This window comes from Mesoplodon densirostris, chromosome 6 (genome assembly GCF_025265405.1).
Source record: "Mesoplodon densirostris isolate mMesDen1 chromosome 6, mMesDen1 primary haplotype, whole genome shotgun sequence".
In the NCBI taxonomy this organism is placed as follows: domain Eukaryota; kingdom Metazoa; phylum Chordata; class Mammalia; order Artiodactyla; family Ziphiidae; genus Mesoplodon; species Mesoplodon densirostris.
The window spans coordinates 22,418,552-22,445,135 of record NC_082666.1 but is presented as its reverse complement, the minus strand read 5'-3'; the positions used below and the strand labels follow the sequence as shown (position 1 = coordinate 22,445,135).

Here is a 26,584-nt window from a genome sequence, read left to right as displayed (position 1 = left end):
CCAGTGCCCCACCTGCAGTAGAATCTAGGAGCCCTAACCACTGGACTGCCAGGGAATTCCCTCTTTTCTTGCTTTTTTTTTTTTTCTTTTTGAGTCTTTTTTCTTGCGTTTGTTTGTCCTATTTGGTCTAGTATTCCTAGGGATACTGGGACCTAGCCTTGGAGCTAGGCCCTTTTTTTAATGGGCATCATGGAAAATCAGAAAATATAGATGAGCAAAAATAAGAAAAAAATTTCCTCCTGTCACCCAGGGATTACCATTGTTAGTATCATGGTGTATATTCTTCTGAACGTTTCCTTTGTGTATCTGTGTACACATATATGTATTTATTTAACCATCATGAAAGCATAGTATTCATATTCTCTACTCTTTTTTCAAATCTTATTTTCTTTTATTTATTTATTTTTAAAATAAATTTATTTATTTATTTATTTATTTTCTTTTTGGCTGTGTTGGGTCTTCGTTGCTGTGCACGGGCTTTCTCTAGTTGCAGCGAGTGGGGGCTGCTCTTCGTTGTGGTGCACAGGCTTCTCATTGCTGTGGCTTCTCTTGTTGCGGAGCAGGGGCTCTAGGTGCGTGGGCTTCAGTAGTTGTGGCACGTGGGCTCAGTAGGTGTGGCTCTCAGGCTCTAGAGCGCAGGCTCAGTAGTTGTGGCACACGGGCTTATTTGCTCCACGGCATGTGGGAACTTCCCAGACCAGGGCTCGAACCCGTGTCCCCTGCATTGGCAGGCAGATTCTTAACCACTGCACCACCAGAGAAGCTCCGCTTTTTTTTAAGTTAGCATTTTATTTCAGTAAGTTTTCATCTCATCTAATTTTACCGTATTCAGATTTTTCCAATTCTCTCCCAAATATCCTTTTTAACTAGTTTATTTAAACTAATATGCAATCTGGTATGCACATTGTATCTATTTCCTTTAATTTCTTTTAATCTAGCACAGTTCCTATCTTTTCTTTTTCCTTTTATAATAATAATAACACCGACTTCTTGAGAACTTCTGCAGAACCAACTTTTGGATGAGCTGATTGCTTCCTGTGATGTCTATCCCTTGTATTTCCTGTAAACTGCCAATTATATCCAATAGTTTGATGGAGCCAAGGAAAGTATTTTTTGCTTGGATGCCAAACAGAGCTTATGTCTGAATTTCACAGTGTATCACATCATAAGTCACATCTGGTTGGCCCACTGTTAATGATGCTAAGATTGGCCATTGGATTAAGGTGATGGGATTAGGTCTCTTTACAGTGTAGTTATGTTCTCCCTGCAACTTTAGATAACATGGGTAGCGTTACTTTGGCACTTTACAAACCCCCATCAACCATGCACTTAATGATTTTAGCCTAATTGGTTTTAGCCTAATCCTTGCCTGGATCAACAGTTTTATGGGGCTTGTAAAATGATGTTTTCTAATTCTGAAATTCCTTCTGTATCTGTTAGCTGGCATTCTTCTGCAATGTAGAACTAGGGCTATTCAGTTACTCTAAAAGGTAGGATAAACACATGATTTTTTAAAAGTTGCTATTAAGGGACTCCCAGATTTTCATTGATATGTGTTTTGGTTAGCTACAGTCTTTTCTTGTTGTTGTTTTTAATGCTTAAACTGGTAAAAGTTTGGCCAGTGGGAGCCGCTGTTTTTGGTCCTGTAGAACAGGTCTCAGAAAGCATGTTTTGCTTAGGTTGGTGCTATTGCTTTCCCCATTGTCCACTTTTGTAGCTCAAAACCTTTACTTTTAAATCCTCAAATCTTTGGGAATTTCCTGGCGTCCAGTGGTTAGGACTCCATGCTCTCACTGCCAAGGGCCTGGGCTCAGTGCCTGGTCAGGGAACCAAGATCCCGCAAGCTGCATGGTGCGGCCAAAAAGAACAAACAGAACCAAAAATGAGTCTAGGAAATGCTTGAGAGGGGCTCACTTCATACTTCTAGATTAACCCACTACTATTACAATGCAAACCCCCATCTCACGTGCACATTGAGGAATAATTCTAACAGTGCTCAAAATGCCACATTTTCATGACAACTTAAAGAGCCTAACTGCTTTTAAAGAGATGTGCACATTTTGCCCAAGTCTCTGCAGTTCAGTTTTGTGGTTTAATGCCCCTCGTTTTTTATACCCAGATTTCGAGGAATATGCATATATCTCAACAATGGTTTTCTGCTGATGTTTATCTAAGAAGATTATATGTTAATGTTTCACAAACTCAGTACAACTTTTTTTTCTTCAAAGCAATGTGCAGAAGAGTTTCAGTTATTGATACATTCCAATTATCCTTGAGAGAACATGACATTTGGAAAACCATGCTGCATGTCAACAAAGAGGGTGTGAGTTCTAGATGGGCCTGGCACTAAGAGGCCTTATTACTGCATATGAAGAAATGGTGTTGTTTGACAGTGCTTTAAGGATATAACGTAATAAGATGATAATTTGCTACAGGTGTGTTTATTGTGTTTTAGTTCCCTTTTAGGAAAGAAGAGGTAGGAGACATCAGAAAGGTCTAGGATACCCAGGTCATGTGAGACCTCGTAGACCGAGGAGTAAGGATTTTGGATTTTATTTTGAGTGAGAGACGGAACAAGGTTTTCAAAGGAGGAGTGACATGATCTATCTGAACTTTGAAAGGGTCATTCGTGCTACTACGTGGAGAATAGACTGGGGAGGAGGTAGGGAAAGTTCATGGGGAGAGAGTGGAACTAAGACCAGTCAGGAAACCATTGCATTAGTCCAGGCTTTGGCTTGGGTAGCCGCAGTGGATGATGCTGAGTAGTTATATTTCAGGCGTATTTTTGAAGTGGGACCAACAGGATTTGCCAACCCATTGAATGTGGGATGTGAATTAAAGAGAGGAGTTGAGGAAGATGCCAAGGGTTTTGGCCAGAGCAGCTGGTGAATAGTTGTGCCATTTACTGAAACTGGAGGCAGGTTTAGAGCAGAAGATCGAGAGCTCAGTTTTGGACATGTTATGTTTGAGATGCTGTTTAGATATCTAAGTGATTTTGAATAGGTAGCAGAATATGGAAATCTGGGTTTCCTTGGGGTGGGAGGTGGGAGAGTCAGAGCTTGGAAATAAAGATTTTGGTGTCATCAGCCACGGGACTAGTTGGGATCACTAAAGGAGTGAATATAGATAGAAGAGAGAAGTCTGAGGATTGATCCTTGGGACGTTCCAACCTTTATAATGGGAAGATGAGAATCCAGCAAATGGGACTGAGTGGCAGTCAGTGATATAGGAAGCTTTTATGAGGCCAAGTGAAGAAAAGGGTTTCACGAAGGAGAGTAGGGTCAGCTGGGTCAAATGCTGCTGGTAGATCAAGAAAGGTGAGGATTCAGAATTGACCATTAGATTTTGCAGTATAGTGGTCTCTGGGAACATGACAAATAGTGTCTCTGCTTTACCTCACTACTTTACCCTTGTGGACTTAAAACACTATCTGATATTCTTGGCAGTTGCTCAGAAACTTCTCCACTTGCCACCGCTGTTTCAACCTCGACGTCTTTGTGTTTACTAGTTCTAAACTATGGGCTTCATACCCCGACTTGAGCCCTCACTTCTGTTCTCTTCCCTCGATTTCACATACTTGTCTGACTCTTCACAAGATGTTGCACATCTATTTTCCCTTATAATGCTCCTGATCTGGTTCTCCCCCTGGTCCCAGCACTTTCTGCTAACCATCTTGGGGGTTTGTAACTATTTTGGGTGTGTCATGGACTCCTTTGGTAATCAGATGAAGTTTATAGGCCCCTTCCCAGGAGAATACTTTTAATTGCATAAAATAAAATACATGAGATTACAAAGAAAGCCAATCATACTGGAATGTAGTTATCAAAATATTAAAAACTGGGGCTTCCCTGGTGGCGCAGTGGTTGAGAGTCCGCCTGCCGATGCAGGAGACACGGGTTCATGCCCTGGTCTGGGAAGATCCCACATGCCGCGGAGCGGCTGGGCCCGTGAGCCATGGCCGCTGAGCCTGCGCGTCCGGAACCTGTGCTCCACAATGGGAGAGGCCACAGCAGTGAGACGCCCGCGTACCGCAAAAAAAAAAAAAAAAAAATTAAAAACAAATTTATGATAAAAATATATTTGTTATTATATTTAATGTATTAAATAACACATTCTAGCAGTGGGCCTAATAGCTATTGTAAATTTAAAGTAATGATAAGTGTAAATGATATTGCAATATACCTCCAGCAGCTGTATTATATGAAAATATATGTGGTTTTTATTAGAGACAAAATCACAGGTACTGTCAATCCTAATGTGGTTTGTTGTTGTATTCATAATAGAGTAGATTTTTGACATTTAGTTTCAAGTTAATGAAAATAAAGATAAAATTTTATTCCCATGTAAGTCTTGGTTAAGAACCTAGAGAGAGAACTGTCATGCTGGTGTGAGGAGAGCACTGAGTGCTCACCAGGTGGAGGAACAAGCCTCGTCTGCATGGAAGCATCCTGCCACATTTCTCATGGGTAGTGGAGGATTCAGACATGGACTTTATGCCTTGAGTAGTAGAGTGCCAGGGTAGGTTCTTGAGCAGGAATAATAACTTTATGAAATGCATTTGAAAAAATCAGAAAACCCGTGGTAAACACTGTCATTTAATGTATGTTTGGCTAGATTCTTTCAATTTTCAAAAATTGGCTCCTTTATTTTAGTATAGAAGGTTTCTTCTTTTGCCTCTGTGTGCTTCTTTCCCTGACTAGCTATCCAAAGTTGCTTACAATCTGTATTTTATTCTTCAGGAGTTCAGTTTGAGTGATCTGTCTACATTCTTTTACTTATGGGGCAGGGACAGCTGGAGAGGGAAACTGGTGCTTTTGTGCTTTCATTTGCCTCTAGGATGCTTCTGCATTGTTTTCCAGCAAAGGGCCCTTCCCTTTGTGGCAAAGGAGTGAATTCTGATATTCAGGGGAAAAAATCAAAGAGAGAAACCTTGCCCATTTAAAAAATTGGGTTCTGTTTTCTTCCTGTTTAGTTTTTTGTTTTTCGGTTTTTTTTTTTTTTTTGGCTGCGCAGCCTGTGGGATCTTAGTTCCCCAAGGGATCAAACCAGGGCCCCGTGGTGAAAGCACGGAGTCCTAACCACTGGACCACCAGGGAATTCCCATTACTGTTGAATTTTAAGAGTTCTTTGAATACTTTGGGTATCAGTCCTTTATTAGATACACATTTTGCAGATATTTTCTAGCAGCCTGTGGCGTTGTCTTTTCATTTTCTTAAGTGATTTTCACAGAGCAGAAGTTTTTAATTTTATTGAAATCCATTTTACCATTTTTTTCTTGATGGATTATGCTTTGGTGTCAAGCCAAGGTCACTTAGATTTTTTCCTGTTATCTTCTAGAAGTTTTATATTTTTGTGTTTTACATTTAGGTCTATGATCCATTTTGAGTTAATTTTTGTGAAAGGTGTATGGTTAGTGTCTAGGTTCTTTTTTTTGTATGTGGATCTCTATTCATTTATTTTTAATACTCTCTTTTGGAAGAGATTTTTAAGTTGCTAAATAATGTACCTCAGCCTTCATCTTTCCAACTACATGGAGTCCAAGTTTTTGACAATGGTCCCAAATGGTGGTCTCCTTCATAGTTATTAGATGGTATTATGTGAACTATTTCTAACAAAGTTTCATTTTTCTTACATTGTGTCCAAGAGAAACACACATAACATGATACATTAAATACAACAGTTTTGCATAAGAGTAAGATAAATGTCTGTTTTGGTACCTCTTTGAAAGGTATCTAAATGTATGCTTATAATCATCAGTTCTTAGGGTTCTTTTCACCAGTCTAACTTTAGTATTACATGATATTAGACTAATAGGAGACTGAAAGTATAATTTTTACTAACTCCTTGAAACTCATCTACTGAATTTTTTTTTTAATAATAAAGTTGTTTTTTTTTTTTTTTTTTTTTTTGCGGTACGCGGGCCTCTCACTGTTGTGGCCTCTCGCGTTGCGCAGCACAGGCTCTGGACGCGCAGCTCAGCGGCCATGGCTCATGGGCCTAGCCGCTCTGCGGCATGTGGAATCCTCCCAGACCAGGGCACGAACCCATGTCCCCTGCATCGGCAGGCGGACTCTCAACCACTGCGCCACCAGGGAAGCCCCTATAATTCAGATTTTTTTAAAAAATTATTTTATTTTTATTTTTGGCTGCATTGGGTCTTCGTTGCTGCGCGCAGGCTTTCTCTAGTTGTGCCCAGCGGGGGCTACTCTTCGTTGTAGTCCGTGGGCTTCTCATTGCGGTGGCTTCTCTTGTTGCAGAGCACGGGCTATAGGTGTACGGGCTTCAGTAGTTGTGACACTTGGGCTCAGTAGTTGTGGCTTACAGGCTCTAGAGTGCAGGCTTAGTAGTTGTGGCGCATGAACTTAGTTGCTCCGTGGCATGTGGGAAATTCCCGGACTAGGGCTCGAACCCATGTCCTCTGCATTGGCAGGCGGATTCTTAACCACTGTGCCACCAGGGAAGCCCTCACCTACCAAATTTTTGACAGAATAGTTTATGTCATGATTAGATTTGTCATTCTACTATCCCAGGAGATTTTAGTATTTGGGGACATTGTCATATATATAGTCTTTCTTCCAAATTATGGTTGTTGAATATGTTAAATGATGTTAACTGTTATCAGTACCAGTGGGAACTCTATGGTTTATATTATTCTTATCCATAATTGTAACTTTTTGGCAACTGTACCTTCCCCCATCTCATCCTTCCCAGAATTGTCATCCAGTGGCAAAAACTTGTTAAGCTTATTAATATTTCCAAGAAATAGAAATTAGAAAGATCTTTTGATGTGATCAAACTTTTTAAAATTGTTTTTTTATGCTAATACTTTGTTGATAAATTCTCTTTTATTGAATTAGTTAAGGAATCAGGCTGAGTAGATTATAGTGACACTATATTACATATGCTGTCAGTATGCTATATATATATATATATATATATACACACACATACACACACACACACACACACACACATACATATACTGTATGCTACAACTTTATTTAGTATTTTTATTCCTGTGTTTCAGTGAGGTTGTTTTCTTATTTTGATCCTTTTTATATTTTATAATCAATGTCATATAAAATGAGTTGGGAAACAACGGTTTATATTTGGAAGTTAGGAATAGTCACTGTCACTGGGATTATTGATCCTGTGCATTTGAAGAAATTGTCTGGTAAAGTTATCTAGTAAGGACTGTTTTTTTTTTTTTGGCCGCGCTGCGAGCCTTGTAGGATCTTAGTTCACTGACCAGGAATTGAACCTGGGCTCCCGGCAGTGAAAGAAAGCGCCGAGTCCTAACCACTGGACCTGCAGGGAATTCCCCTAGGACTTTTTATCCTTTGTAGTTTTTAATAATTTTCTCTGTTATAGCCAATTATTTTCTCATTTTCTTTTTATGAATGCATAAGAGTAATATATGATAAAAATCTACCTTTAAAGTCTAAAAGAGTTATTTCAATAAGTGTAAAACCAAAATTTTTATTATTAAGAAAATGTGTCAAAGTTTAGTTGGCGGCATTCTTTCTCAAGCATATAGAATAATTGGACATCTGAATTGATCGCGTTGTAAATTTTATAATTTTGTCAATGTAACCTCCACAGGAGTGACGGGGATGTTTTCTTAGGTTCAACTAAACATTTGCACATTCAGACTGGTAAAACCACCATAGGTCTCACTTGGCAACATTTATTCAGAAGGATATAGGACAGAAGCTATAACTTATCAGTAAGACAGTGGGAGTCCTTACAGCAGTTCATTCTTTCTGAAGTGCTCTTCTCACAGCTTAGGTCTGAAGTGCTCTTCTCACAGCTTAGGTTCAAAGAGATGAGATCCACGTTGTGTGGTGCAGAGAACTCCATGGGCATAGTTTCCAGGGTCTTTTGCCAGGACATGCCTAATTAGGTAACATGTCACCATACTCAGAGAAGTTCAAGAACGTGGCTTCCTACTAAGTGGCTATTGTACTTCCAGTCCAGATGCAATTTACTAATTTGGTAATTTCTGTCATAAGAAATGTTGCCAGGTAACATAGGTGGCATGCTGTTTAATTAGGTTAACAGGGATTAACCCAAGGTTGAATTCTCATACATTGGGAGAACGGGTTTTGCTCATCTTTGGTCCACAGTCATGCATGCTGATTTTTCATTTATGCCTTCTTGTTTTAGTATCATCTTTCAGAAGGTTTTTCTTACTCCAAGATTATTTTTTAAATGTCATTTGTTTTCCTATTGGTTAGAAATGTCACTGTTGTCATAGAGCAGTTATTAGGAGATAGTTCTTCAAATTAACAAATGGTTGTGTATATTAAAAATGTGTACTTTTTAAAGTAATAAAAACCTATTTATAATCTTACGATTGTATATTAGATTCTGTTATTTGTATGCTGAAAATTTATAGGGTCAATTTTTTCCTCAAAGAAAGTATTTGTAGTCTGAAAAGCAGTATACTTTTTTCTAAATAGAAGTTTGCCTTATTGAAGGCTGTTGTGCTTATTTAGGTGGCCTTACTCTGAAAACTAACCACTCAGTGTAGTAGAAAGTGGTGAATTAGGGGTTTGAATAATGGGGTTCTGGTTTCAGACCTGCTACTTTACTGACTGCCCCGTTGTGCAAGTCAGCCTCTCTGTGTTTTGTTTTGCTCAAACTGCATGAATAACAATCCCTATCCTGCCTATTTCCGAGTATTGTTGAGGATTAGATGGGATGATGGATATAAAGGCACTTTTAACTGGTAAAGCAGTTTAAATGTAAGGAATTATTGCATCTTAACTTTTCCTCCCTTTCTCTTGTAGGTAGTGTTGGTGCTTCTTTTCAGTGCCAGTCCATCCATCACGACCACATTTGTCATGATGACAGTGACAAGGTGAGGTCCGTGTTGATGTCTACAATGGTGAAAATGCATGCTGCCCTTACATCACTGGATTCACTTGCATAACTGGTCGTAGGGGCAGAAGAGTGTGGCTTGGGGGGCACAATGTTGAGATGCAGAGAGCCTTGCTGGTTTGTGTGCCAGCTCACTAGACTGCTCCAGAAAACTTGCAGATAATTCCCAGGAGGTGGGCTGGACTCCTGATAACCCATTTCCTTACCCCCATGTCACTGCACTTCTTTCCCTGCGCAGCCTGGATGGATTATCTTAATATATGAACAGGTGCTCCCAAAGCTGATAACTATTTCAGCAATTTGTGTCTGTTTCCAATTTGAAATATCTCAGACATTCCGATTTGGTTTGTTTTGTAGTTGATTGTATTATGGCTTATTCTCATGCTTACTTTTTTTTTTTTTTTTTTTTGGCTGTTTCCAAAGCCCAATTTAAATGTTGAGGAATGACGGTGGAACCTGTCTGATTAATGCAAAAGAAGCCTGCTTTGGGCCTTTTTTATTTTTTAAATCAGGTCCAGACTTTTGGTATTTTGCTTCTGTTCTTTTTATCTCTAAAGAAACTGGTCTTTGGGGGCTTTCCAGTACTCATCAGCACCCTTGATGGCCCAGCCCTTGACGTAGATACTAATGTGGGCTTGGTGTTTGGAACCTCTGGCTGCTGATATTGGATGGGCTTAAATTTAGTCTTTTCCATCATCAGTTTCCAGTGGTCTCCCTCCCATTTCCTGTGTCTTGTATGCAGGAATGTATCACTCCCCTGGTAGTTTCCCCAGGCAGACCAATCCAAGTGCTGTTTTTCTGTGCTGTTGTAATCAAGATCCTCCTCCCTCATCCTGTTGGAGCTCGATCAAGATGTTGGTTGATCATTGGGATTTTCCAAATGGCCTTTTTGTTCTGTGTGTTGCTCTCTCTGTCTTTGTGAGCTTTGCTCAGTCAGATTTCAGTCTGTTTACAGAGAGAGTGGTATGATTTTAGTATTCCAGATTCTCTCTTATTATGATAGTAATCCAGAGGCATGGGTTTAACTTTTAACTTCTTTTAGAAGCAAGCCACTGAAAAAGACTTCTAGACTATATAGTTAGCTCCCTAAAATTCAGTAAACCACAGATTTTAGACGAGCATTTGAAAATAAGACTGATAGAAAAGGCAAAATCACTTTTGGTCAGTAATATTACAAAGAATTGTGTTACATCATTGTAAAGATGTTTGGGGGTTAAAATTTCTTTCCGCAGCTAGGTATAATATGCCTCTATCCATTGTTCATTTACAGCGGAGAAGCCAGACTATTCTCTGTTCTGTCTCCAGGTTTAGAGTCAAGAGATGAGATTTCTGTCCATTTCTGCCAGATGCTTTTTATCTACTTTAAAATGGTTTTCCTCCTAATTTCTGAATCTTTGTATGACTCATTTTGTGCTTTTAGGATGGGATCTTTCCTGAAATACATGGGGGGAGGGCAGAGAAATTTTAGGGATTTTTGTCACTTGATCAGCAGATCAAAGAACTGTCAGAAACTGCTCTCCTTTCCCGCCTACCATGCATATATTTATGATGGTTTCCCAGAGGGAAATGGAGAGAATGGATTAGGGTCTCTTGACTGTATTTATAATTGATTCAACTGATTCAGTCAGCAAATAATATTTGTTGATAGGCAGCTATGTTTCTTGGCACTTAGGGAATATATCAGGATACAAAACAAAGATTGCTGTTTTTTCATGAGTGTGCAGTCTAACTGGGGGAGGCAGACAAGAAAAATAAACATAAGTTATAAGTTATATAGTATGCTACAATAAGCACAATGGATTAAAGAAACGTACAGCAGAATAAGAGGGATGAGGAACACCAAGAATTGGATGTTACAGATTGCAGCTTTGAATAGGATCATTAGACATCATTCTGGGGAGGAGAGTGGTGGATAGGACAAGAATCAGATCTCTGTGTTTGTAGCAGCTTCTGACTTCTTTCTTTCTATAATAAATGGATATTGGTTTTGCAAAAGCAGCAACAAAACCTGCTGCCTGATATATGCCACTTGGATAGGTATGTGTGTTCTCTCTCTCTCTCTCTCTCTCTCAGAATTGAAGGGATTATAGAGCACAGCTAATTCAACCCTCTTTTTAAAATAAACTTGTAAGCTGTGACCCCAGGGAGAAGAGACTTAAGGAGTCACCCTGGAGTGCTGCAGCTAGATCACATCTTCTTTCCCTGATACAAGCCATGTAAAGTAATTGTCTAGCTATTCTGAGCACACTGTCAAAACATATATTGATGCTTTGCTTATTATCCTCACTTAGCTTTCAGGCATGGTCCGTTTCTCAGATTTGGGAACAAAAGTTGATTTTTCTTAAATGTTGTCTGAATTTTAACTAATTCATGTGTGATGTGGGTGGAACCAAGGAGAAAAAGGGCCAGTCCATTTGTCGGACCTCCATTCTACAACCTTGGAAGTGGTGGCAAGCCCCCAAATTCCATGGTTTGGCTTGTTTTCCAACTTAAGTTTCTCTGCTGCTATACATCCATCGGCTTGTCACTTACAGTGCCTGAAGGAGCTGTTTCCAGCTCTGAGGTTTACTGTTAACTAATGTGAGTTACATACTCTCATGTTCAGTTTATATTGGGCATAGCAATTCACACAAAGCCCTCCAGCAATATTTTTATATTCATTCACAATGTCATACCCCGTAATTTCCAGGTAGCAAACACTTACTTATTGTATATCAATATTTGAGTACCTGCTATGAACTAAGCATTGTTCTAGGCATTGGGGACAGTGTATTGAACAAAACAGACAGGAATCTTTACTCTTATGGAGCTTGCTCTCTGTAAGTGGGTTAGGGAGATGGCAAGACATAAATAAAGATACTGTTCATTTGTGTTATGAAGAATCATAAATCAGGTAAGGGATATAGGAGTATTCGGAGAAGATTACCTTCTAAACACCCTTTGAAATAGGGGTTGTTTTATCCCCATTTGTAGGTGAGGAATGTGAGACATAGATTAAGTAGTTTCCCCAAGGTTACCCAGTTAGTAAGTAGTAAAACTGGGATTCAAACACAAGATACCTAATTCCAGAGTCTGTACTTGACCATCTGAAGAAATCTGTTCCTAATGTAGTTTTACCCACTCAACTCTGACATGCTCAGGGGAAAATATCTTCAAGTGGAGAAGGCCCTGGAGAATCACAGTGAGCCAAGTCACTTGGCAGGTAATCTTTGCCTGTCAGTTTTTTCTTGCCCAGCTCCTTTTGGCCTCCGTTGTGTTTCATGACTATTTGTTACTCCAGGCTTCTCTAACCTGACACCCCTGCCCTGATTCATACTCAGAAATCTGTGCTTCTTTATAAGAAACCTCACATTGTGTGTTGCTGTATTGCACTGATCAAATGTGATGGTTATGTAGAAGCAATTTAAAAGTATAAAGAATAACACAAAAATGTGATTGTGATAGCATATTTATGTTTCACTTAGATATTGAAGTTAACCTAAATCAGCTAATGTCACCTTGGGATTATTAAGTAGTCATCTTCACAGTGAGAACAAGCTTGACATGGGTCTGTCCTGAGAATGAGATAAAACATTGAACAATATGATAAAAGGAGATTATTCCTTCAGGTGAGATGAATTAATTTGTAGCCTCAATGGTACACTCTTCCGTAGTGGCCTGGTAATACTTCTGGGAAGGCTGGCCATTTGAGAGAGGGAAATGGAGAGGTTTTTTTGGTTTTTGTTTTTTGTTTTTTTTTTCTGCGGTACACGGGCCTCTCACTGTTGTGGCCTCTCCCGTTGCGGAACACAGGCTCCGGACACGCAGGCCCAGCATCCATGGCTTACGGGCCCAGCCACTCCGCGGCATGTGGGATCTTCCCGGACCGGGGCACAAACCTGTGTCCCCTGCATCGGCAGGCGGACTCTCAACCACTGCGCCACCAGGGAAGCCCGAGAGTTCTTTCTAAACTGCATGTGAATGGCTACTCAGAGCAGAAGTCTTTTCTGGACAAAACTTCCTTTTGCTAGCCTTCAGTCCCTTTGTCATGGAAGACGGTACCAATCCGATTTGTGTACAGGTATTCGCACACAGACTGCTTTCAGAAAGATGGGAAATGTGCTACTGGTTTTTCTTCCATGACTATATACTTCCTTTTATCTTAATCTTTTAAGTTTTTAGGTTTTTTTTTTTTTTGCGGTATGTGGGCCTCTCACTGTTGTGGCCTCTCCCGTTGCGGAGCACAGGCTCCGGACGCGCAGACTCAGCAGCCATGGCTCACGGGCCCAGCCGCTCCGCGGCATGTGGGATCTTCCCGGACCGGTGCACGAACCCGTTTCCCCTGCATCGGCAGGCGGACTCTCAAGCACTGCGCCACCAGGGAAGCCCGAGTTTTTAGTTTTTTAAAAAATTACATGTTGATTGTAAAAAGATATGCAGCACTACCTTCAATCCCTCTCCCCAGAAGTAACAGCAATTGGAATTTTAGTATTAACCCGATTTTTTAAAGTTATATTTGTGTAAAATATTTTTCATCTTTGCAAACAGTGGTTTTTAGTATATTCAAAGAGTTGTTCATCTATCTCTACTATCTAATTTTAGAACACTTATCACTCCCCCTCCAAAAAAAACTCTATACCCATTAACAATCACTCCCCATTATTCCTTCCCGCCAGCTCCTGGCAACCACTAATCTTTCTGTCTCTATGGATTTGCCTGTTCTGCACATTTCGTATAAATGGAATCACACAATATGTGGCCGTTTGTGTCTGGCTTCTCTCACTTAGCATGATGATTTCATGGGTTTGTCTATGTTGTAGCATAAATCAGTACTTCATTCCTTTTTATGGGTGAATAATATTCCATTGTGTGGATCTAGCACATTTTGTTTATCAATTCCCCAGTTAGTGGATGTTTGTTTCCATGCTCTGGTTATTGTGAATAACACTGCTGTGAACATTTGCCTGTGAGTGTGTTTTTGTTTTCACATGATTTTAACAATTTGAGGATCCGCCAAACTTTTCCAAAGTGGCTGCACCATTTTGCATTCCAACAAATGCTTGAGGGTTCCAATTTCTTCACATACTTGCCAATACTTTTTTCCTGGTTGTCTTTTATAAATTGATTGATTGATTGATTGATTGCTGCTTTGGTTCTTCGTTGCTGTGTGTGGCTTTCTCTAGTTGCAGTGAGCAGGGGCTACTCTTCGTTGCGGTGCACGGGCTTCTTATTGCGGTGGCTTCTCGTTGCGGAACACGGGCTCTAGGCACGTGGGCTTCAGTAGTTGTGGCACACGGGCTCAGTAGTTGTGGCTCTCAGGCTCTAGAGCACAGGCTCAGTAGTTGTGGCGCACAGGCTTAGTTGCTCCGTGGCATGTAGGATCTTCCCGGACCAGGGCTCAAACCCGTGTCCCCTGCATTAGCCAGTGGATTCTTAACCACTGCGCCACCAGGGAAGCCCCTGGTTGACTTTTAAATTATAGCCACTGTAGTGAGTGTGAAGTGGCATCTTATTGTGGTTTTAATTTGCATTTCTCTAGTGACTGACTATGCTGAGTATCTTTTTATATGTTTATTGGCCATTCCTAAATCTTCTCTGGTCAGTTAAAAAATGTCAGTTAAAGGTCCTTTTATTGTTCTTGCCCCTTGTGCTTAAAAAATCTCCCTATGCCTCGTATTATTTTATTATTTATTTATTTATTTATTTATTTATTTATTTCTTGCTTGCTTGCTTGCTTGCTGCATTGGGTCTTCGTTGCTGCACGCGGGCTTTCTCTTGTTGCAGTGAGCGGGGGCTACTCTTTGTCATGCTTCTCATCGTGGTGGCTTCTCTTTGTTGTGGAGCACAGGCTCTAGGCATGAGGGCTGCAGTAGTTTTGGCTCGCAGGCTCTAGAGCTCAGGCTCAGTAGTTGTGGCACACAGGCTTAGTTGCTCTGCGGCATGTGGGATCTTCCCGGACCAGGGCTCGAACCTGTGTCCCCTGCATTGGCAGTGGATTCTTAACCACTGGACCACCAGGGAAGTCCGTATGCCTCGTATTATATCGTTACATGTGTTCCATTAGGGAAATGTGGGGAAACAGAATATGTCATAAGTAAACATACCATCTTTCAATAGTTAACACTCTTAACATGCATTTTTTTCTTCAAATTTTTCTTTGCATTCTCTGCATGGTTAAAACAAAACTAAAGCACTGATTATCTATGGCTGTGTAATTAATTATCCTAAAACTCAGTGGTGCAAAGCATATCTTTTGGTATCTTTCATGGTTCTGGGGTTTCCTGTGCTCAGCTAGGTGGGCTCTTGCTTGGAATTTCTCATGCAGTTGCAGTCAGATGGTGGCTAAGGTTGGAGTCATCTCGATGTCTTCCCTCACATGTCTGATGGTTGATGCTGGTTGTCAGCTGGGACTTCAACTGGGGCCCTCAGCCTGAGCACCTATATGTAGCATGGGCTTCCTCACAGTATGGCAGCTTTGATTCTAAGAGTGACTGTCCCAAGAGGACCACACAGGTGCTGTATGGCCTTTTATGACCTAACTTCAGAAGTCACAAAGCTTCACTTCCACCATAGTTACAGGCCTGCCCAAATTCAAGAGGAGGGAGCATCAATCCTACCACTGGGGAGGAATGTCTACATAAGAAGAAGAGAATGAAGGATGGGAGAAAGTATCATGGCCATATTGAAAAATATAATCTGCACATTATATATACATGAAACATCAGTTAAAATGTCTACATAATGTTCCACCATAAGGGTACATGGTAATTTATTTAACTTGTCTTCAATTGTGGAGCTTTAGGTCATTTTTAAAAAATTGTGTGTTTATTCATTCAGCAAATATTTATAAGTGCCTACTATATGCCAGGGATAATTGAGTCACCAGAGTACCATGGTGAAAAGACTGACAAAGAAGGTCCTTGTTCTTTGGGTGCTTATTTTTTGTGGATGGGACAGAAAATGAACTGTATATGTAAACCAGTAAATAATCAGATACTCTTAAGTACTGTGCAAGTAATTGGGCAGTTGGCTACTCTAGATTAGGTGTTAGGGAACGCCTTTAAGAAGGTGACATTTTGGGCTTCCTTGGTGGCGCAGTGGTTGAGAGTCCGCCTGCCGATGCAGGGGACACGGGTTTGTGCCCCGGTCTGGGAGGATCCCACATGCCGCGGAGCGGCTGGGCCCGTGAGCCATGGCCGCTGAGCCTGCGCGTCCGGAGCCTGTGCTTCGCAACGGGAGAGGCCACAACAGTGAGAGGCCCACGTACCGCAAAAAAAAAAAAAAAAAAAAAGAAGGTGACATTTTAAGCTAAGGTCTGACAGATGGAAAAGAACAAATCGAGAAAATCTGGGCCATAGGAGAACATGCTAGGGAGAGGAAACATCTAGTGCAAAGGCCATAAGGCTAGAAATTGAAACAAACAGAAGGAAAGCTGATGTGCACAAGCAAGGTGGATGAGGGTGGAAGTGGTGGTATGAGATGAGGTTGAAGGGGTAGGCACAGACTAGATCAAGTGGATCTTGGTAAGCCAGGGAAAGAAGTTTCAATTCTGCGTATTATGGAATGGAAGCCTTTGGAAGGTTTTAAGCAAAGGAGTGATGTTATATTTTTTTAAATATCCCTTTTCCTATTGTGATAAGAATTTTTAAAAATTGTGGTAAAATCTGCAATATAAAATTTACCATCTTAACCATTTTTAGGTGTACAGTTCAGTAGTGTTAATAAGTACATTCACATCGTACAACCAATCTGTAGAACTCTTTTATGTTGCAAAATGGAAACTATGTCTGTTAAACAATAATTCACTCTCTTCTCCCCCCAACCCTTGGCAGTCGCCCTTCTACTTTCTGTCTCTGAATTTGAGTGCTCTATGTACCTCATACAAGTGAAGTCATATAATAGTTGTCTTCTTGTGACTGACTTAGCATAATGTTGTCAAAGTTCATCCATGTTGTAGCATGCCTCAGAACTTCCTTCCTTTTAAAGGCTGAATAATATTCCATTGTATGTATATAATACATTTTGTTTATTCATCCATGGATGGCCACTTCGGTTGCTTCCATGTTTTGGCTATTGTGAATAATGCCGCTGGAACATAGGTGCACAAATATCTCTTTTAGACCCTTTTAACTCTTTTGGGTATATGCCTAGAAGTGGAATTGCTAGATCATTTCTTTCGTTCTTTTTTTTTTTTTTCTATTTTTAATGTTTTGAGGAACCACTATTTTGTTTTCCATAGTGACTGCACCATTTTACACTCCCATCAGGAGTGCACAAGGATTCCAGTTTTTCCACATCCTTGTCACCACTTGTTGTTTTCTGTTTTTACTTGTTTTGTTTAATAGTAGCCATCCTAATGAGTGTGAGGTAGTATCTCATTGTGGTTTTGATTTGCATTTCCCTCCTGACTAGTGATGTTGAACATATTTTCATGTGCTTACTGGACATTTGTACATCTCTGGAGAAGTGTCTATTTCAGTGCTTTGCCCATTTTATAGTCAGGTTTTGGATTTTGTTTGGTTGTAGTTCTTTATATATTCTGGATATTAACCTCTTATTAGATATGATTTGGAAATATTTTCTATTCCGTAGGTTGCCTTTTCACTCTGTTGCACGGATGTTTTCATTTTGATGTAATCCAATTTATCTATTTTTTTCTCTTGTTGCCTGTGAGTTTCAGAATGAGATCTTCCTTATATATGTCCTAAGATTATGATTGTTTTTCTTTTGTTAGAAATAAGGAAAAGGGACTTCCCTGGTGGTCTAGTTGGTTAAGACTCCGTGCTTCCAATGCAGGGGGCATGGGTTCGATCCCTTGTCAGGGAACTAAGATCTCGCATGCTGCTCGGTGCGGCCAAAAAAAAAAGAAAAGAAAAAGAAAAGAAAAGAAAAAAGAAATAAGGAAAAGACAGAAAATCTGACAAGAAATCCATAACTACTAAAGAAATCTAATTCAAAGTTCAGATAGCTAACCAGCAAATTCTACCAAACATTTAAAGGAGGCATAACACCAATCTTATAGAAACTCTTGTAGAGAATAGAAAAAGAGAGAATACTCTGTGATTCATTTTCTGAGGCTAGCATAATATCTGTAACAAAACTTGATAAGGACATTACAAAAAATGGAAAATAACAGCTACTCTCACTTAAGAACACAGATGTAAAAATTCTAAGCAAAATATTAGCAAACCAAATCCAACAATATATAAAAAGAGTAGTGCAATATGACATGATTTTATTAGGAATGTAAAATTGGTTTAACCTTCAAAAAACAATCAAGGTAATTCACCCAGTAACAGAAAATCCATGATTATCTCATATACAGAAAATTTTGATGAAATTAAATATCCATTTTATGATAAACTTTTAACAAATTTGAAATAAAAAAGAACTCCCTTGATTTGCTAAAGGAAGCTACAAAAAACCTACGGCCAACATCATACTTAATGGTGAAATGTTGGAAGCTTTCCAGTTTTTTTTTTTTTTTTTTTTCCTGTACGTGGGCCTCTCACTGTTGTGGCCTCTCCCGTTGCGGAGCACAGGCTCCGGACGCACAGGCTCAGCGGCCATGGCTCACGGGCCCAGCCGCTCCGCGGCATGTGGGATCTTCCCAGACTGGGGCACGAACCTGTGTCCCCTGCATCAGCAGGCAGACTCTCAACCACTGCGCCACCAGGGAAGCCCAGCTTTCCAGTTTTGGAATAAGATGAAGATGCATGCTCTCACTGTATCTATTTAGCATTGTACTGGAGGTCCTAGCAAGTGCAGACAAGAGGAAAACATGCTGGAAAGAAAGAAATTGAATAGTCATTTTCTGCCAACAGAACTGTATATGTAGAAAACTGGAAAAAAATGAACAAAACTATTAGAATTAATAATTATATATAAAACCTAGAATAGACATCTAGAACAAATGTGCAGGACCTCTACAGAAAATTGTGAAGCATTATTGAAAAAATCAACAACTTGGGTTGATAGAAGGGTTCATCTTACTTACAGGTTGAAGATTCAATATTGTAAAGATATCAATACCACCTAATTTATCTCTGGATCCCATGCTGCCCAATAAAAAAATCTCAGCGTCATTCCCATGTGTTAGACTGGTAGGGCACCAGGGTAGACAATCCCAGTGACCAGATACACTTGAAGGAACTGCAATATTTTCCTGTTTGGTAAGCAACTTATTGGTATATTTTTATTTTAGCAGTTGAGGGGACTTAAATGACTTAGGTACCCCAGGAAGAAGTTTTTAGTAGGCATTCACAGTTTTCATTTCTGTCATGAAAACGAATTTTAAAGGGCAGTCTTGGAGTCAGAATTCTCAAAAGTTCTTGCTACAAGCAACTACTTTTCGCACGAGTGCTGTACTGTCCCCTAGCCACATGTGACTATTTAAACAATCCTGGTTAATGCATTAATTGCACTAGCCCCATTTCAGGTGCTCACTCAGTAGCCATATGTATGTAGCTAATGGCTACCTTTTGGATGCTGCAGATGTTGAACATTTCCATCATTGCAGAAAGATCCATTGGACACCTCTCCAACAAGGCTTCCCACCTTTTTGAACCGACACCAAGTAGAATTTTAGGTGGACTGGGGTTGAGCCACTGCTCTGGTATAATTTACTTCCTGCCACATTAGGTGGTCAGTGGCCCACCTTAAAACGTAACCCACTCATCAGGTGTTTATTAGCAGGGTACCAGATTTTCTGGTTAAGAAAATCAACTAGAAAAGAAATTGCAGTACAAATTTCCAACGATTCAACCTTGAGGTGTGGGACCATTGTTTACATGTAGACAGACTTCTTAGGTGAAGCCTTCAGATCCCAGTTAACTAAGATCTCAGCCATTTGAGAAGGGTTCTCAAAGAGTGCCTGACAAAGGATTGGCTGAAGCCCAGGGGGAATTCACATAAGCTTAAGGGTTAGGAACCCTGGAGGACTGTAATAGATATTTGCTGCTGAAATTCAGCACTTGAGGAACCTGACTCTTAGGATTGGACAGCTTCCAAATGGTAATTTCCCTCCCTGTTCCCAATTTTTGTCTCTATTTCCCCCTCTCATTACCTAGCCCATGCCCAAGTAAACAAGAAAAGCTGTTTCAGGGTGGTCTGTATTATGTAAGGAAGCTTGTATAGCTGAGATTCTGTTGGAAAATCTGTAATGCTAGGTGAATCCACAGCAGTAAAGGGGGTATTGTGGGGGATCCAGATGTTAGAAGTGGATTACATTGGATGCACCTAAAGGTGTGGTTGGGATTTATGACACTGTACTGTGAAATGGGGGGGGGGACCTTAAAAGTTTGGATATAATCATCTCCAAATTGGCTGCTTTGGAAGACTAGTGGAGAGGGCTTTGGGAGAAGAGTCAGCTAGATAACTGGGCTACATAATGGGGGTGTGGGGCTGGGGGAGGGAACTTGTTCATGGGGGCCTGTTATCTCATTCTAGCCTCTCTTTGTCCAGGAGTTGTAAAAACCTGTGATGTTATTGCTGGAACTTTGAATTCAGCAGTTGCTAAGCACCTGCTGTTGTATTTCAGGCTGTAGGTTTAGACCTTAGGGTTACAGAGTCAAAACAGGTCACCCAGTGTGATATGGGAGACAGATGTTCACAAATAATTACCTTTTCGTGTTATTCATATCAATGCATAGAGGTTCAGAGGGTCCTGGAACATCATTTTAGTCTGGTTCCCTAATTTTCTACAGGAGGCAGCTGAGGCCCACAGCAGGAAGGAGACTGGTTTAAGTAATGCCAAAAGAACCAGAACCTGGGCTTTTTGATGATTGGACTGAAATATGATCACTATCCTTGAAGACATAATATAATTCCTATCTGCTTAAAACCCACTTCTTCGATACTGTCCCCTTGACTGCCCTCTTTTCCTCTGATACCATTTAAACTATTTTGTCCTTGTATTTATTGCGCTTTTATGGAAGATCTTACTTACTCTTTTAGATCTCGAACGTGATTAGGACAGGCACCATGCCAGCTTCGGTCTTCGTACCTATCTCATTTCCTGTCCTCAGCACAATATGAATAACTGTTTAATTGAGCCTTACAGTAGGACAAGTTGGGTTTGAACCTGCCTCTCCATTGAGACACCTTGGCCAAAGACACCTTGGCCAAATCACCTCTCTCTACGTCAATAAAAATTCCTAACATTTGGGCCACATGAATACATACTATATTGGGAATTTGAGTGAGGTTAATTACTGTTTGATGGCTGAATTTTGGAGGCGGTACGCACGGACTTGCAGCAACACTTGGGGAGAAATATATAGAACTCGAAGGCTCAGCCCGCCTGCGGCCCGGCGTAGCGGCAGCCTTTCCGGGCGCCAGGCGCGGGGGGCGGGGCGGGGCGGGGCTGCGGAGGGGAGCGGCGCGACGGCTCTGTTGCCGGAACAAGTCCGAGTCGCGCGCCTGGACGAGCGCAGCCCGCCCCGCCCCCTCACCCCGCGGGTGGAAACAAAGGGGGCTCCGCGGGCGGAGGTAAGCCGAGGGGGAAAGGGGCGGAGCGACTGGTGGTCTCGCGCCCTGGGATCGCGAGGCTTGTTCCGGAGATGGGGCGGGGTGGGGTGGGAGCGACCCAGACCCGAGAAGTGGGAGGGCCGCGTGCTCGCGCATCTTGCGGCCTAGCGGCAGGGGGTGTCGCTTGCGCGCGCAGCGCAGGGTACTGCGCCGGCGCGTCCGGTCAGCGAGCACCGGGGAGGGGCGCAGCGGGGCGGGGCCCCCTCGTGCAGCGGTGCGGGGTCGTGCGGCGGCCGGGGCGGATAGGGTGCGCGGGCCGAGAGGTTGGAGCCCCCGAGGCGTTAGCCGACTCCTGTCAGCTCTGGGAGTGCAGCCGTCGTTTCTTGGCGCGGCTCGTGTGATGGTGCCGGGAGGAAGGAAGCGCCGTGATAGCGCGTCGGTCGGAGCCCGGGTTCCAGGGTTGAGAAGGCCCGGGAACAGAGGATCTGGCGAGCTGGCCGCTGGCTGGACGAGCGGTCACAGTAGGAGGCGGTGGCCCAGCGAGGAGCCGCGGGAGTAGCCCCGCAGGGCGGAGCCTTCCTTGCAGGTACTGGCTGCTGCAGCCGTTGGTTCCCGCACGAAGGCGGGACGGGCCGAGCCTTGGGCCTTTGGGAGCCTGCGGGGCCGCGCTAGAGATGAGGTTGCTTGGTGTTCAGCGGGGCGCGGCCGGGCCGACCGGCGTTCTTTGTTCCCGAGGCAGCGGCGAGGAGGTGCGGGCACAGCCCTCGGGAGCGCCGGCCCGCCGCGTCTGGCAGATGGCCTCGCTCTTTCGCTCCCTCCCTTTTTGCTCAGGCGCAGGTGAAATGATGTCACTCAGGAGAACGCAGAACCCGGTCCGAAGGGTCCTGTCTCCGTCCTTGTGACGCCGCGGGTTTCTGAACAGGCTGCGTTTTGTTCTCAGGGGATGGGAATTCTTCCTTTCAGGGCTGAAGAATGAAAGAGATTGGTTTTGAGCCGAGAGTTTTTCAAAGTATTGAGGGCCAAAGAGAATAAAGTTTTCGTTTACGTGTGTAGGACTTGTAAGACCTTGCTTTTTCTTATGCTGCAAAAATGATGTATACTATTAACATTAAAAGTTGGGTATGTTAGTTCTTGCACCGTAAATAGAAACGAATAATGTAATATTGAATTGCCTTTTTTCTTACGAGGCGCAGTTAATATACGAAAATTTAAGTGTATGCAAATCATTCACAGTCGTTTATTGCCTTAGAATTGCAGGCCTTTTTGGATACTATTTGGCCTCGATTACAGATATTGTTAACACAATTACCGCAGAAGTCCTTTAAGTAGGTACCAGCCCTGGTAACTAGTCTTAAATTTTTTTAAAAAATCCATTCTCTCAGTTTTTAAGAAATGAAAACGTAATGAGGATCTAGGGACAGTTGGGATCAAAGTAAAATTGTTTCTGTCTTCCATTAGGAAGAAATGGGGCTTCTATAGAAGTGACAATACAAGACCAAATATAGGGGTCAGATCAGTTGCATTGCAGCTGGCATGTATTCAATACTTGCAGTACAAAGCGAAAGAGAGGCATGGACATATATACACTACCAAACGTAAGGTAGATAGATAGTGGGAAGCAGCCGCAGAGCACAGGGAGATCAGCTCGGTGCTTTGTGACCGCCTGGAGGGGTGGGATGGGGAGGGTGGGAGGGAGGGAGATGCATGAGGGAAGGGATGTGGGAACAGATGTATATGTATGACTGATTCACTTTGTTATAAAGCAGAAACTAATAAAAAAATTTTTTTAAATACTTGCAGTAAATAGATGAAAATTACTAACTGTATTTTTAAGTAGGAATTGTATCATTTAATGTGCTCCAGCTCTTGCTGGCTCATAAATGTTTTGGCATAGTATATTTCACTTTTGAAAACCTATTAAACCTTAAATCTATTCATTATAGGGGTTCAATTTTAAGTTGATATTTGTAATTTTCTTTAAGGCTTGTTTCTAAAAGACTTGGTAGCCTTGAGAGGCTATAGTTGAATAAATTTTGCCACAAATTAGCCATGTGCTCCACAAGTCCTCATCTGTAAAATATGAGAGTTGGATTTAAATGTTCTCTGTGGTCCCTCCACTTCTGATATCTTCTGTGACTCTGGAAGGTAGTGTGTTTCTGTACTTGTTGAGTTTTATCTACCCATCCAATTTTTATAGCTAAACTTAAGTTGGAAGTTATTCATCTGAGTAAATATTGAGAATTTTCTGTACTAGAGCAACCTGATTTTTGAGCAAGGGTGGACAGAGGATGGTACAGTTAGACATAATTGAATATGTTAGCATCATAATGTGGAGTGTAGACCTGTTGTGTCTCTGCAGTTGCTTTGGATGAGGCTTTTAGTTACATCGCTAGGCTGTTTATTTTATTTTATTTATTTTTGGCTGTGTTGGGTCATCGTTACTGTGTGCGGCTTTCTCTAGTTGTGGCGAGCAGGGGCTACTCTTCTTTGCGGTCCACACACAGGCTTCTCATTACCGTGGCTTCTCTTGTTGCACAGCACGGGCTCTAGAGTGCAGGCTCAGTAGTTGTGGCGCACGGGCTTAGTTGCTCCGCGGCATGGGGATCTTCCCGGACCAGGGCTCGAACCTGTGCCCCCTGCATTGGCAGGCGGATTCTTAACCACTGCGTCACCAGGGAAGCCCCGGTAAGGTAGTTCTTGATTAGTCCTGTGATTGTTGTGTAGTGTCTGGGTCTAGTCACTAGTTTTCTGGTTGTTTTCCTGCTAACCACATATATCAGGCATCTGTTTTCATGTCGGTTCATTTTTGGTTAAATCATAGTTTGCTTTATGTTTTCTCTCGACAGAGTGTATGGATTGTAAACACATATTTGAACTCTATAGTTGTAGTCTAGTTAATTTGTTCAGCAAATGTTAGATTCGTAACATCACGTTGTCTATCTGCAGATCAAGCAAATGCTTGAACTCTATAATGAATTAACGAGTGAGATTTGAGCAAGTAGACAAAGAGGGGCCATGTACACAGTCTTATTTTTCCCCCCAGCTCTTCTGTCATTTCATGTTCCTTTTTAAAAGATCTGAACACCTTTCCTTCTCCCCTCTATGTTAGGGGACCCTGTTGTCCTCATTTATTCCTGTTGAATTTGTCCCTCCCTAGACTAAACCTCTTTGAGGGCAAGAAATATTTTTTGTTTTCACAGCATCTAGCACATGGTAAAAATGCAATAAGTATTTGAATTAATTGTGACTTTTATTTGGTAAGACTTACAAAGCACTCAGTCACACTTCATCTTTTCAAATGTGTGTATGTGTGTGTATATATGTATAAATTTTTTATTGATTTGGACTGGTCATGGTCTAGATATTTTCCAAATCCATGTAATTCTTAAGAGATAAATCTTGAAAAGATGGTTTAGAGCAATCTACTTTCAGGTTACCAGCGTAAGTAAAATGATTTTAGACATACTTCCTTGAGGGAAAAATAATCCTTGTGCGTGCAAATCTGGATTGTAGAAGTGAAGGAACGAAAAATTTATTAAAAAAATGTGTAAATCTTAACTTTTCCTAACCTTTATGTTCCCCTGCTCAGTATATGTAATGGTTAGAGACTTCCTTAGTTGCACGTGCCTCCCTTCCCCACTTTCCCATTAATTTGTTGGACTGTGGGGTGAGAAAGGAAGGTGAAGCCTTTCAGCTATTTTTACCAGCCCTGGTTCTGCTCTGTTCCCAGAAAGACATGGGCCCAGTTTGTTGTTTGCCTTAACTCAAGAATGGGAATAATAGTTTATTTTTAAAAAAGAGTGTCCCATTGCTGGACAGTAATGATCCTTCCCCGCCCCCGCCCCCCCCCCCCACCGCCGTAAGTAGTGCCAGTTCTTGAATGGTTTAATGACTGCATAATAGTCCGCCAAGCACACATACCATAATCTCATTTAACAAATACTTATTTGTTAAACATTTAGGTTACTTCTAGTTCCCTTTTAAATTTTTGCTGTAATGTGATGAACATATTTGTGCTTATGGCTTTTCTCATATTTTGGAATATAATCTCAGAATTTGTCAGATGAAAGATCAGTGATTCGAACTGTTAAGTTGTTAATGAAATCTCCTTGATTACTTTCCAGGAGATTAATATTTGCCATCATGGAAGCAGTGAGAATATTTGGATTTTTAGATAATTTGGATTCGAACTCTTCATTTTTTAGGTACCCAGACTTGGACCTAGAGGAGTAAGGCACTTGCTGGAGTCAACGTTGACCAAGCACCTAACTCATCATTTTTTGTTTTGTTTTTTCCTTTTGTCTGTTAGCCTATGATTTGAGTGCCTTTGAGCAGATGGTATGCAGCTTTTGTAAAAGTGAACAATTTTTTTTCTGGAGAGTAATGTGGCCATTTTGGAGAAGGCCATTTGGCCTTTTGAGCAATTTATTTTGTGGAAAGTACATTATTTAATACTGGCCTAGAGATCATACACCTGTATATCCTCTACTTCACTTATATGAGAAAAATGTAAATGAAGGAAGCTGTCATCAGAAGTGATTTTGGAGGAAGCAAGTTCTGGGACAATATGTGGACCTAAGTCCAATGTTATTTTTAACACAATAACTACAACAATTTGCCACAGTAACAATAATACTATACTGTAACACAAAGGTTAAATTGTTGGTTATATTATGGTTACCAAGACAGGGAAAGACCACATTAAACAGAAGATGTCCTTAAAATAGTTATGTGTTATTGCTTAAAAGGTTAAACTGTTTTCTATAATTCTAGTCTTGTGAAGCAGAAAACAGTTATGCTGGGTAATTAGTCATATAGCTATATGTAAATAAACATTAGAAATGAGAAGTGTAGTGAGTTGCAGATTCAGTCCCATCTCAGGAATGTTTTTATGGCAGGACTTTTTAAATATAGGTGCATTCTGAGAGAAGGCTGAAGTTACCATGTCTTTGTAATGCTCAGCATTTGGTAGGTTAGGGAAAAATAGAACTATTGATTTTCAGATGTAGTATAACCTCAGTAATCTTAACTGAGGGAGAGTTAGGGAAGTAGTGGAAGTCAGAAACAAGTTACAAGGAAACAAACTTATTTTTAAATGCTTAAAATAGCTTTAAATAGGCATTGTGGAATAGTTGCTCCTTACTAATCCAACTAGATAGATTATAAAGAAGAATGTTACTTTTAAAATTCTTCAGTTAGAAGGTGGTTTAGTGGGTTGAGTCTGAACCTTAGAGCCAGATAGACTTGGCTTCAA

At 41.2% G+C, this 26,584-nt stretch overlaps 1 protein-coding gene across 7 annotated transcripts in view; it reads left to right on the top strand.

Annotated features, from left to right (window-relative positions):
* RNF38 (ring finger protein 38) overlaps nt 1–26,584 on the top strand; it is a 134,757-nt gene that overhangs the window by 53,170 nt on the left and 55,003 nt on the right. For 4 of the 7 annotated variants that reach the window (XM_060101409.1, XM_060101410.1, XM_060101411.1 and 1 more), the window contains exon 1: nt 21,570–21,916. The gene's annotated coding sequence lies outside the window, so the exon portion shown is untranslated. Of the gene's footprint in view, nt 1–8,792; nt 8,864–21,328; nt 21,352–21,569; nt 21,917–26,584 lie in introns of those variants that run through there. The other 3 variants (XM_060101413.1, XM_060101415.1, XM_060101417.1) reach the window with 2 other exon arrangements.